Consider the following 12,896-nt stretch of genomic DNA (forward strand, 5'->3'; position numbering starts at 1 on the left):
AAAGGATTACCACTGCGCTACCATCTGAATGTGCAGGCTTCTCTGCAAAGGATTACCACTGCGCTACCATCTGAATGTGAAAAATGTTTCAGCTGTACCGCAGTCCCATTTTACTGCTATAGCTCACACCAGTGCAGCTGCCTCTGTGTGCTACCATTCCATTCCATTGTTCACACAACCGTCATGCTGGTAGCATTGAGCTATCCATTCCACTCACTGGAGCAATGGCTCAGTCTTATCTCCAAGCAGTACAATGACCTCACTGCTACTACCACCCCCCCCAGAGAGAAGGCATGAGAACAGGGCATGCATTAGATTAGAGGACTGCACCAGGTTCACTTTGTAATGGTCAGGTTACACAGAGTAATGGGGATTACATTGTATAGATCCTTGCTGAAATCTGAGGAGTCGATATTTGACAGCCCATGTCCTGAACATTGCAGTCGCTGCCAGGTTTTATTATATAATAGCATTAGGCTAAATAAGTAAATAAACACGGGATGAATGCAATGCTGTAACCCATCCTCTGGAGGTGGGATTGTGGTCACTTTCATGGGGTTACACTTTCATAGGGTATTAGCCCTCTCTCTCTCTCGTATTCCAGATTACTCAGATAGGAAATGAACAGTTAGCTATTACATTGTTGTGTGGGTCGAGGCAGATCCATGTCGTCAGCTTGCTCTCTGCTGCCTGTCGCTCACGTCTTTTTCAGTTCAATGATTTAACCAGGACAGGTCACTGATCCCAGGGAGGTGGCATGAGCAAAACAGTCACAAAACACAGGAACATTAACAAGATAAGAAAACATTAAACACACAGTCACAAGGCTAGCAGCCACGTGATCGCCTGCACAGGCTACAGATGGGCTGTGCTTTGAAAAAACAAATCTTCACTGGAGCCTCTCGAACAGAGCTTATCTGCTGCTGTTCCCAATGCGGGATAGCGAGAGTGGAAGCCGGGGCTGAAGCCTTTGTAAGGATTTCAAGACACAGCATAACTTAGTATCAATGATTCTGAAGTGTTCCACAACCATGCTCTGTAGTGTCTTTCTCTTACGCATAACCCACCTCATATAGCAAAGAAAGCTCTCTTTCAGTCTTTATATGTGGACACATGGAAGATCAAAATGCATGATGACCTCATATAAAGTAATGAAAAAAAAAGAAAAAATGATCAATGAAAAATATATTTATGTGTCCAAGACTACTTTTTTCAAATATTATTTTCATATTCCAAGCACAAAAGAGTTAATTAACCCATTGGCCTATTTGAGATTTTTGTTTTTGGGAGAATTGCAGTTAAACTAAGGGAGGGAGGGAGGTGGTGGGCTGCGAATAGAAAGGATAACAGATGATTCCTAATGCTAGTGGAAGCATGGGAGGGTCAAAGGGTTCAGACCCATAAAAAAAACTCCCTTGACATGAGTTGCTGGCGGTGTGTCTGTAAACGCGTTGAACACAGACCTGGATTTCAGATTCAGAGAGCTTTTCATCTGTTCTGACAGTAAAAGAAAAAAAAAAGGTTGTTTTCTCCCGGCAAAAAGCATCTGTGAGTGGTGATGTCATGAAAGCGTTTGAAGTAAGTACCTCTCTGGCTGCAGTGGAGGTGGGTATAACTGCCCGTCACGCTGCGCTCTCGAAACACAGAACACAGAGCCCTTTCTGATCGTCTCGTTACAGCAACGTGTTTATTTACTGCTTTGACTTTTCCAGCTCCTTTAAAGGAATGACTGACCCAGGAGAGTCCCAGCTGAGCTGAAACGAGTTGTTTTCAGGTGGGCTTTGCTGCTGCTGATTCACAGCTGTGCTCGAGACAGGCACAGGGAGGTTAAGAGGCTTCTACCAGGGGTCATACAGTGGGGGTCAGGAGTCAGCACTGCAATGGAGTTCAAGTTCAAGAATTCTATCGTCCAGGGCTCGTCTCCATTTGTGGTTATAGAACTTATAACCTCATCTCGCTGACGGGACAGAATCCGTAACGGCAATGGTTTGAAGTTCTTCTCTTTCACTCGCACGGACCAAGCTGCTTTCGTCTATAACCTGCAACCTGTGCTAATGGAATTCTATCCAATCAGTTTAAACTGGAGCCTGCGATCGTTCTGCACGTGCAAACCAGTTTCTGTTCACAAGCACAGCAGCTCTCCGGAAGTCTTTGAAGAGGCGCCGTTACTGACACCTTCTGCACGCAGCTGGCTGCAAACAACGAGAACGGGTTGTTGTCGTGGCGCTGAAGTTTGCCAGAGATGCGACGGGATAATAACCATATTAAACAGGGTTTAATGGGTTAGATTTCCTTTTCAGCTGTCTCAACATAAATTTTATAAATAAACTGAACCGGAATGAGCTTTGACCTCCGCCCTGCTATAGTGGTTGTGTTGTGTGTCACGAGACTGCCAGATCGCTCAGTGTCCTCAATCCACAGTCCGCAGTATACACGTATACTTTTTGCAGCCACTATGTAATGGAAAATAAAGCCAGACCTCAAGGTGATTCAATCTTGGCATGAAAGTCAATATGCTACTTCCCCCCCATGCAGCTTCCTTTGTAAAGTTTCCACTTTGAGGAAGCTAACCAATAAGGTACTACAAGAGGATGCTTCTGCCAGGCTGATCATACCTGGATAAATAATTTAAAATAAACAGAATAAATAACGAAACACCTTCGCTTTTAGGGTCTTGTTCAGAAAGCTATGGCAGAGATGTGCTGAACTTTCTAATGCCCGAGTACAGAGTCGCCAGGTTTTCTATTATGTGTTCCTTTGTGCAGACAGAGCGTCCTCCTCACTGAAGCAGCCTGGAGTTAACATTAGGAGAGTGGAGGGCAGGGGGTTGCATGCAGCTCTAGTTTAACTGCTTTGTCAGGCAGCAGCTAGTTTTTCTCTCAGGGATGTGATTCTATTATCTACCAGCACTTCACACTGACTGGGGAAAAAACAATATAGTACAAGCTGATTACATTAAAAAATGTTGCATTTTTCTTATTTGAATATATATTTATTAAAATATATAGTATAGTCTGCTGTAACATACAATCCGACTTTCACCACGCTTACGGTTAGATGATGATATCTATACAGTATATGGGATCCTATTTCCAGTGCAGTAAGTGGCATCCCACTATACACTATATGTTTGATTACAGCTGCTGTGTAATTGTGCCATTAAATATTCATAGGCAATCCGCACAGCGATGAAGCAGGACAGAGCTGTCAGGAGCCTTGCCTCTACTCCCTTAAAGACAAGCTGGAAGAATCTATAAAAACACTTCAAACACAGCGCTCCGGCACTGGGATTCACTTCTTACATGATCATTATATAAATGCCTCAGTCCCCACCTGCCCTTGACCTGGTGCAGGTTAACTGCACTACATAACCTCGCTCTGCCATGGTTGAGCCTGCAGGCTACAGCATCCTTCACTGTGAATGCTCTACCCATTACCACTGTTCACAAGCACACCCCACTGTTCGATGCTTTCTATGAAATAAACTGTTTTACACCCAGGGTATCCAGGAGCACCCTCTCTGTGTCTGTGATCTCTCTCTGTGGTTTGTTCACGGTTCGCAGACGCTCACTAAAACCCGCACTCACATTATAGCGGCACGATATGGTTGCTTAATTGAACTTTTCCTTGCTAACGGTGTTGTTGCTGAGGTTTTAAAATTAATGTTCTTACCATTATCACTGCTCCCCTTAGTGAACGCTACCCTGCCCATCACATCACATCACATCTCAGTATCTCTGCTAAAAGCCTAACCTGGATGCAGCTGAATTATGGATGGTATGGCATTCCCTGATTTTTGGGGCTTCAAGTTGCACCACTGAAGTTTAGTTTTCATTTTTAATAAGGCATTTCCTGACTTGTGTGGCTACAAACTTAAACCATAGCTATTTTTGTTTTTTTAACAATGTTTTTTTTTGTAATGAATCTTAAGCCACACTTCATTGAAATGCTCTCGGTTTGTGTTTCCATTTGGTAACCCGAGATGGCATTTGCATGCACTGATGACTTTGAGTTTAAGTCTAATAAGAATTATACTGAACTCAGGTCCCATTGAAGAAGGGCTCCACAACTTCACTCCTAGCAGGAGGACCCCAGGAGGAGGGGATGCTGTTTGGAAACACACTTGCCTGCTGGAAAGGCTACACGAGGTGTGTTGTAAATAAATGGATCTAGTCCAAGGCCAGAAGCAGTAATTAAAAGTCACTGATGGCCTCTCATGGTTAAGTTAAAAGGGTTTCAGGTTTCTCTTTCGCATGGAGCTCTCCACAGGAGAATGAGGCAGACACTGGGGCACCATACACTTATCACTGTCCACACCAAGGCCAGCGTTTCCAGCTTGCAGAAAGCTGTTATTATCCTCAGCAGCTTACAAACAGGCTGCAAATAACCGTTTCGCTGCAGAGCAGAATCCCGTGAAGCATGCAAAGAGGTGCAGCGAAATCAAACCCACACACATGAGTGTGTTCACACATGTCTGCAAAGTATATATACTGTACAAAAAAAACTAACAACTTACACAGTCTACTTATGTGGTCATTTATAATGACTGCTGTTTCAATAGAGTTCATTAGAAATTCAAGTTTGACCTATATATTATGTATGTATGCAAATAGTATATATTGTTATTTATGGGTCCAGAGAAAACTGAAAATATTTGCAAAAGATACACAATCTACAGAGACACTGAAGAAGACATCTAGTCCAAACCCTTTTCATTGAATTTAGTCATTTATTTGCACTATTGGGCGTTCAATAGTAATGGATCAAATATAATACAAAGCATGCAATGTGTTCAGCTTCTGTGATGGTTAAAATGATCAGCACAGTTACTGTAATTAAACTAACAGGCTGACACATTTCCGGAGGGGGTCTGAAGTCATCCTCAATTCAACTGGATCTAATCGAATTTCTGTATTTTTTAAAGAAGCACAGCTCACTTAGCAACAAAACAAATATTTGTTGTTAAAAATAACTGCATGCATAACCAAAACTTCCCCTTTAATCGTTTCTTTTTCGACTCGATTGAAGTCTTAAAGGCACAGAACACTTTTTTTGTTTTGACGCTGAAAGCTTTGAGAAGGTTAGGAAGGCACCAGGGAGGGCTAACCGATCCAGTCCCATGGTCTTAGAGTTAAAGTCTGCTTAGTCATGCTGGGGTTCACAGCATTGCGGAGCGAGAGTCTGCTTTATGGGAGATCTGCCCTACCCAGCAGTGTTTATTAATGGAAGCTGGACGGGCTGAGTAAGGCAGAGTCATTGCCTGTTACTGTCTCTCAGTGAAAGCACTGCTGGATTTGAGCCATCTTTCACTGGGCTTAGTGCATCCTGCTCGGGATCATTTCCTGTGTGGACACCGCTCCCAGAATTATTTCAGGACTGCGAATGTGGGCTTTAATACAATTGAAAAGAAAATTGCATCTTAGTTATATGTTGGGCTCCTGATTTAATGATGTATATGATGGACAATAAGCTTCACCAGGAACCAAGGGGATGGGCACACATTAAGCAGCTGTGTTCGGTGTTCTTTGGGAATTTAAAAGGATAAAACACCACTCTCATTGTTTTTTTGTTATCTGAATCAGAAATCCTAATGACATGTCCTACGATGGAGTGTTTAAAGTTATGAATGAATTCGAAACATCCTACAGTTGTTTAAGAGATGCAGACAGACAGACACATTTGGAGATGTTTCAGCTCTCAGCTGCTCCAGTCATTTCCAGCAGCTGCTGCAAAGTCACTGTATGAGGCAGCGGTCTCCAGAGTAACCCCCTATACAACAGAATCTCAAAGCCAGCTAATATCACCTGCTGTTTGCTTAGTGACTGGGGATGGACTGGGTGTTTTGTTTAATTAACTTTAAAGCCTCCCTTGCTCCTATACTCTCTCCCCCAATAAATAACACAAATAAATAAGCCCAAGTCTATTGTCAGCACTGGAGTGAAGCCCATGTGCTCCTGCAGTAATCTGGTAATTGCATCCATACGTTTGGAGGAGGCTGTGCGGGCGGATCTTTAAACACAGCTGTGTCTGTGGTGTACAGTAAACTGTTCAGCATGCAGGGCTGTTTACTGTGTGCTCGCTCACATCCCCTGTACACCTATTATTTATAATATGTATACAGTACAGACTGTGTTTACAGTCACCTGAACTCAGCAGTCACTGCTCTTACCACCAGCCAGTAAACCCAACAGACTTATTGTTTTTCTTTCTGAATAAGCGCACAATTGTCTCAAGCAGCCTCAAATGATCAGTCCCTTCGGCAATGTGCAGATAAGTAAGGTTTTTCCGGCACATTTGTCAAGCTGGAACTTAGTTTATTGGACTTTTAGCAAAAACATTCTCTGAATCATCTGAAACCAAAGTTCTACATCATTTACCAGACTATACCGCCACCTAGTGGAGGAACTAAGACAGTGGCACCAAACACACAAGGGGTAAATGTGAGCCAACGTGTGCATGTGTGTACAGAATGTGAAAACCTTTATAGGAGAATCTATACACTATGCAAGTCAGTAGACACTTCCAGAAGTTCATGATTCAACAACTCTATAGTGTCAGGTTAGCTTTCCTTTTAATACAAGAGAGCAGCAAACCTAACTTCATCAGATATTGATAGCAGATTGCTGTCCTGAAGCAGCTGGAATCCTGTGCTCTAATTACCCGTGACAGTATATCTACAGCACTGGCTGGGAACCTACATGATCCTGCGGGTGATTTATGAAATTCAGCTGCCACTTTAATTGGAGTCAATGAGGCACTAAAAAGCAACGATTAAGAGGCTGCCGTGGAATATTAATAAGAGGTTATTACAGAACAAGGGCCGGTTTACCTAGGAATTGAAGTCCCAAGAGATTCTGATAGTGTTTCCTATTCGCTCCATTATAACGCAAAAGGACGTTCCGCATTCTATATTAATAGGAAAGATGAATCTTTGAATATCATTTTATTTATGTGTTCACCTTCCCCTTGCTTTTTTATGGTGTTTGCAATCGTGTTGAGTGGTTCTGGGATCTCTTTATCCAACACGGTTACTATCGTTGTTCTCTATCTATCCGCCCACACCTGTCTGGAAGTTCTAACTGCCTAGGTCTGAACAGACGTCCTCATTCTGTCAAATCATGTGACAACTATCCTTGTCCCACCTACTCAACCTGTTTTTATTAGTGGAATAGGTTGGCACAGAAGAGTTGAAAGGTCACATTTATCAAATCCCTTCATCAGAGTCCATCAGACCTGCTGTTTTGCCCATTGTGACTGCCCACTGACTTGCAACTGGGAGATGCAGCTTTTATATAATACAGAACACGTGTCAGGGAAGCCACTTGCAGAACAAATAACTTGTTCACGTGTGGGCACCCATTACCCAGGGGTTTCTAATATTTTGTCTGAGCCACTGTGCATGCTGCATGGAATACAAACCCGCACACATTCAGCATCTATTAAAAGCTAATCCTGTTCGGTTTCCTCATCACAATTGGTCCGACTCCAGACCTGAAGACAACAGAGCCTCTGTTTGAGAAGGGCTCTCTCGATGCATGTGTGTTGAGTAAGTTGAAATCATTTCAAGTTGCTATATTATTATTCAATAGCATGCAAAACATTCTTTTTAAATAAAGCACGCTGCCTAAAGTATTTGCTAGGTCGACTGCAGATTTAATAAATAATGGTCATGATATAACAGTGTTATGTGATGCTCTGCTCTTGTATATGTAACGGGCAGTGTTGGGTGAGGCTCTGCTCTTGTATATGTAACGGGCAGTGTTGGGTGATGCTCTGCTCTTGTATATGTAACAGGCAGTGTTGGGTGATGCTCTGCTCTTGTATATGTAACGGGCAGTGTTGGGTGATGCTCTGCTCTTGTATATGTAACGGGCAGTGTTGGGTGAGGCTCTGCTCTTGTATATGTAACGGGCAGTGTTGGGTGAGGCTCTGCTCTTGTATATGTAACGGGCAGTGTTGGGAGATGCTCTGCTCTTGTATATGTAACAGGCAGTGTTGGGTGAGGCTCTGCTCTTGTATATGTAACGGGCAGTGTTGGGTGAGGCTCTGCTCTTGTATATGTAACGGGCAGTGTTGGGAGATGCTCTGCTCTTGTATATGTAACAGGCAGTGTTGGGTGAGGCTCTGCTCTTGTATATGTAACGGGCAGTGTTGGGTGAGGCTCTGCTCTTGTATATGTAACAGGCAGTGTTGGGTGATGCTCTGCTCTTGTACATGTAACGGCAGTGTTGGGTGAGGCTCTGCTCTTGTATATGTAACGGGCAGTGTTGGGAGATGCTCTGCTCTTGTATATGTAACAGGCAGTGTTGGGTGAGGCTCTGCTCTTGTACATGTAACGGGCAGTGTTGGGTGATGCTCTGCTCTTGTATATGTAACGGGCAGTGTTGGGTGAGGCTCTGCTCTTGTATATGTAACGGGCAGTGTTGGGTGAGGCTCTGCTCTTGTATATGTAACGGGCAGTGTTGGGTGATGCACGGATTCTGTCCTGTCCTCTGTCGGTGAGATGAAATGAGGTTAAAAGCTCTAAAACCACGAATGCAGATGAGTCCGGCTCTTTTGTATTGTTATTAAGACGCTTGCTTGCAATCCCTTTTATCCTGACACTTTATCCTGGACTAGGGGGTGAATGTGTCGATCTATACCCACAGCTGGATTTTACTGGAACATTTTCCTGTGGTTGCCTATGTGTGGTTACACTGGGATTGCCACAAAAAATAGGTGGTTGATGCAATCCAGGAGGATTCACCAGTGCTGTTTAATCCAGCTGTGGTTTATCACAGCAGGATTTCAAACAGACCTTCTATCCAGAGTCAGAGAGACTAACCAACCATCGGAAACAAGGACAGGGGTCTGGCAAGAAAGCGGTTCTGCTGACATGAGTTAAGAACATTTTCTGTTATTATTACTGCTTTAAAGACTGCAGGGGTCACTGCAGAGCCCGGGAGGATATCCTGCTCTTCACAGTCCCCAAAGCAGGCATTATTTTCATCTACTGTAAAAGGCATGGCAGCCACACAAAGGGACTAGATGAATAAACAGCATATTTAACTAAATAATGAATCAGTCGCATTGAACACACATTGAAAAGCACACAGTGTTTCCACACTTTTCATACATTTTTAATACTGCCTCACCACAGAATACAAGAAGCTCGCACCAGCCCTGCACTCAGTCCTGGGTTTCAGAATGTACCCTCGATGATATATATTATTTAAGTGGTCAGGTGCCAGGGATTTTCAGCTATCAGGCCTCTGCTAAAACAGCTGTTCTTCTGTAATATCTTAATCACGCTCTATAAATAAGGCATGATCAGCACGTTTTCAACATGCAATATTTAGATAGCATGAACAGGATATTATACCGTGTCTGTGTGACTACAGCTCCGATTGGTAACCCTGCAAGCTCGGGTGAGACTTATTCATGCTGTGACAAGTGCAATACGTTCAGGGCAGATTTAGCAGGGGGGGCTGACGGCTCAAATTCCCAATGTCTTCCTGGTGATTTCCATGAAGGGGTAAAAGGAAAGTTCTGAAGCCCAGGACTGGATGCAGAGCTAGTCTGGTCATTCTGCCCCGTGATCAGTTCCACTGGTCAGCCAGCGCCAAAACAAGAGCGATCCCAAGAGACAGTGTAGAAATTCTCATAGGAGAAGAGCAGGACAGGACAGGACAGGGTGGGGTGAGGGTGGGGGGTCCCCCCTCCCCCTGCAATGACACAAATGTTGCACTAGTGCAGGGGTATGCAGTGCTGGCTTATCCATTCAGTTGCAAGACCCTGTTTTCCAACCAGGCACTTAATCCTCCCGTCCACACAGCCAAGGCTGCCCACCTCTGCCACAGTGCTACAATGATACATGGCAATGAAAAGTCATTGAAAGGGTTAAATGGTACTTGAATGGCTCTTTAGACAGGACAGAGGGCATCGTTTTGGCGTTGGCAGCTTTGCACTTGAAACTAGCCCTCCGTATAAACAGGCACACGAACATCTGTACTAATAGAGGCTTCCTTCCCATCTATTGGTCGGCACCATTTTATCTCTTCAATACAATGGGACGCTTCCTGACACTTTTCTTTGCTGTGCCAAAAATAATGAGATTAAAACTTCCCCCCCCCCCATGATACTTCATGAAAACCTGAACAAAAAATAAACAAATAATAGATTAAGCAACATCTATTACACAGTCAATATTTTAAGTACAAAAATCAAAAGCCCTTAAAAATAACAAGTCTGTTTTTTTTTTTTTTGGTTTATTTTTTTATATCTGAAGGGATGGCAATAAGACTCCTATTGCATAGCAGTTTTATCCATTCCAGGTTTTCCTACAAGCTTGATTAGCCACAGTGTATTAGTAACAAGCCTAGGTGTGTCTTATTAAACTCATAGCAAAAACCAGGAATGGATCCAACTGCTATCAATGGGAGTCTTATTTCCATACCTGGTCTGTGATAAATATTTGATGATAAACTAAGTTGACAGAAGGAATGGATGCACATAATCGCAGCCTGATCCCTCTGCAAACACTCACTGTATGACACCCTTACAAGCCCCACTAAACAAAAGTGATTGTTAGCCTTGTGGCAAGACTTACAATTGACCAAAGTGAATTCAAATCAATCTTCCAGCCTCCACCCCTGGCAGGGAAGGGGGGCTGAAAACGAAAGTCATACTGTAAGGTCATCTTGTCCAATCAAGCAAACATAAGAGCTCCTATAGAACAGCGTGCATGCAGTTACTGGATGAACTGTTTAAACGCGTTTGTTAACGTTGTGTCACCTGTGCCAGGCTCATGCATTCAGTCAAACCCTGCTCTACTGTCGCTCTGCCACTAAAAACACGCCCGGAGTCAGAGACCATTCTGCAAAGAGGTTCCACGAAGTGCGGAGTCAAAATACAGCATATATTAGAACTGACACTGCATGAAATGCATTGGTTAGAGAAACAAAGCGTATAAATCCATACTGCAGAACAACAGAATTTTTAAATAGCTCTGTCAAAAAAATCGATCATTGAAAAGGAAAAAAAAATGCATAAACGAGGTCTGAAATGAATAACACGCACATTGTGCTTTCCCGAATAATATTAATAATGTTATCGGCAGCACCGCAGCCCCCGCGGAACTAAACTACTAACTAACTACTTTAGTAAAGTATCGAGCCTCTGCCCTTAGCTTTACCCTTGGTTAGCATGGCAACCAAGCTACTTCATGTGGATTGTGTTTGTTTTATATTGGTTTATATTACAAGTAATGGTATTGTTTGGTTACTATTTAACAATGTCCACATACACAGTACTATAGTATAAAGCAATGCGGAGGTCCACTGTATTATAAAGTAATAGAATACAAAATGTTACACAGGTGTGTACAGGGATTATGACCTAATACCTAACACATTAGCGCTACCCCCAAACACAAAACTTAACATTCAAACATGCAAAGTTACAAAAGGAAAATTAAAAAAGCACAACTATGTTCTCAGTTTGTATTTTAAACATGTAAAAACAAAACAAAAAAGAAAAAAAAGACACAAATAAATAAATAGGCTACTAAATTAAACTTCACAAAATAAAGGGAGACATGTAGAGGACTCACCCGCTAACCCAGCTGGAGATGAATATAACACAATATCAGCTATCAACGCAAAACAGAACTGTGGAATGTGACGATAACCTCGCTTCCTTTCAAACGCCTATTCAGAGGCAGTTAACCGGCTGTAGAATCCACTTCAAAAGATCGCGTCCCGCTGTATTACACAACAATGAAAACAAATCCGTGAGTCTAGTGCTGCTGTTCCGAAAGTGACCTGCCTCTTAATTACATCTCTGAGCAAGAGTAGAATTTTTTTTTTTTTTTTTTAAAGCTCACTCCATGATCACACATAAATACAGCTCCACCAGAGGGAGAAGGGGAAGAGACAGCAATCTTAAAATTGCACAACACCGTTAGTCTGCAAAAACCTCGAGACACCTCTCACACTCCGTGCCTGTGTGTAAATCAATATGATCCGCATGTCACATTACTTGATTGAATCGATGCACTGTGTATAACCTTGCCGAAGTCCAGGGCCTTATTAAAACAGACCCCACTACATGAAAGTACTCCAGCATGTTAAACACAGGAAATTAGACAAGTTGTAGCGTCAACAAATAGTTACTATTTACAAAAATCAATTTATGGTGCAAATTCTGCAGTATATTCTATTAAGGAAGGATCTATGCAGAATTGCAATTCAGGTGTCAAAGCTTGAACAGGTTCCTCCCAATGTACCTCTGTACTGATTTAAGCAGGGTTAACATTAACAGTGACACACCGATCCACATTACACCTGACATCATAGATGGCACACACAACTTTTTTTCGGCGTCTAAATCCAGGCAGAAACCCAAACCCAATTTCTACCAGAACCTATAACACAGGTCAACGCCTCGATGTACTTTTAATGAGTATGCGAAACAAGCTGAACTTTGTACACTGTAAGTCCAGAACATGGCAGTCACTAGCTATGAGGACACCAAGGTCGTGTCCTCAGGTGTTTTTTTTTTTTTTTTGTGCATCATCAATGCTGATGCTCATGTAAATATTCTGGTAAATTTAAAAAAGACTCCTTCATTTTCTCTGTTGGTTTGCCGCGTAACATAGATTTGGAGGTTGAATAGTAAATACCAAGCAGTCCTATAAATACTGCCAGCTAGAGCTTGAAACCTCAGCTTGACCTGGTAGAATGGCAGCCCTGGTTACTGGTCTGCTCCAGAATAATGTATACATTAACTTCTGCATGCAATCCTCCAGGGTGTCATTAAAGTACCATTTCCTGACTGCAGGGGGTAAAACGTTACAAGAGGAGTTTCATTCCTATCGGGCCCATCTAAAAGGAAGAAAACAAAAAGACTGCTTTGTA

At 42.7% G+C, this 12,896-nt stretch overlaps 1 protein-coding gene across 1 annotated transcript in view; it reads right to left on the minus strand.

Annotated features, from left to right (window-relative positions):
• Positions 1–11,714, minus strand: part of LOC117425874 (rho family-interacting cell polarization regulator 1-like) — a 58,480-nt gene extending 46,766 nt beyond the window's left edge. The window contains exon 1 of the mRNA XM_058993865.1: positions 11,591–11,714. The gene's annotated coding sequence lies outside the window, so the exon portion shown is untranslated. The remainder of the gene's footprint in view (positions 1–11,590) is intronic.
• Positions 11,715–12,896: the final 1,182 nt, after the last annotated feature.

The sequence above is a fragment of the Acipenser ruthenus genome, chromosome 20 (genome assembly GCF_902713425.1).
Source record: "Acipenser ruthenus chromosome 20, fAciRut3.2 maternal haplotype, whole genome shotgun sequence".
Lineage (NCBI taxonomy): Eukaryota > Metazoa > Chordata > Actinopteri > Acipenseriformes > Acipenseridae > Acipenser > Acipenser ruthenus.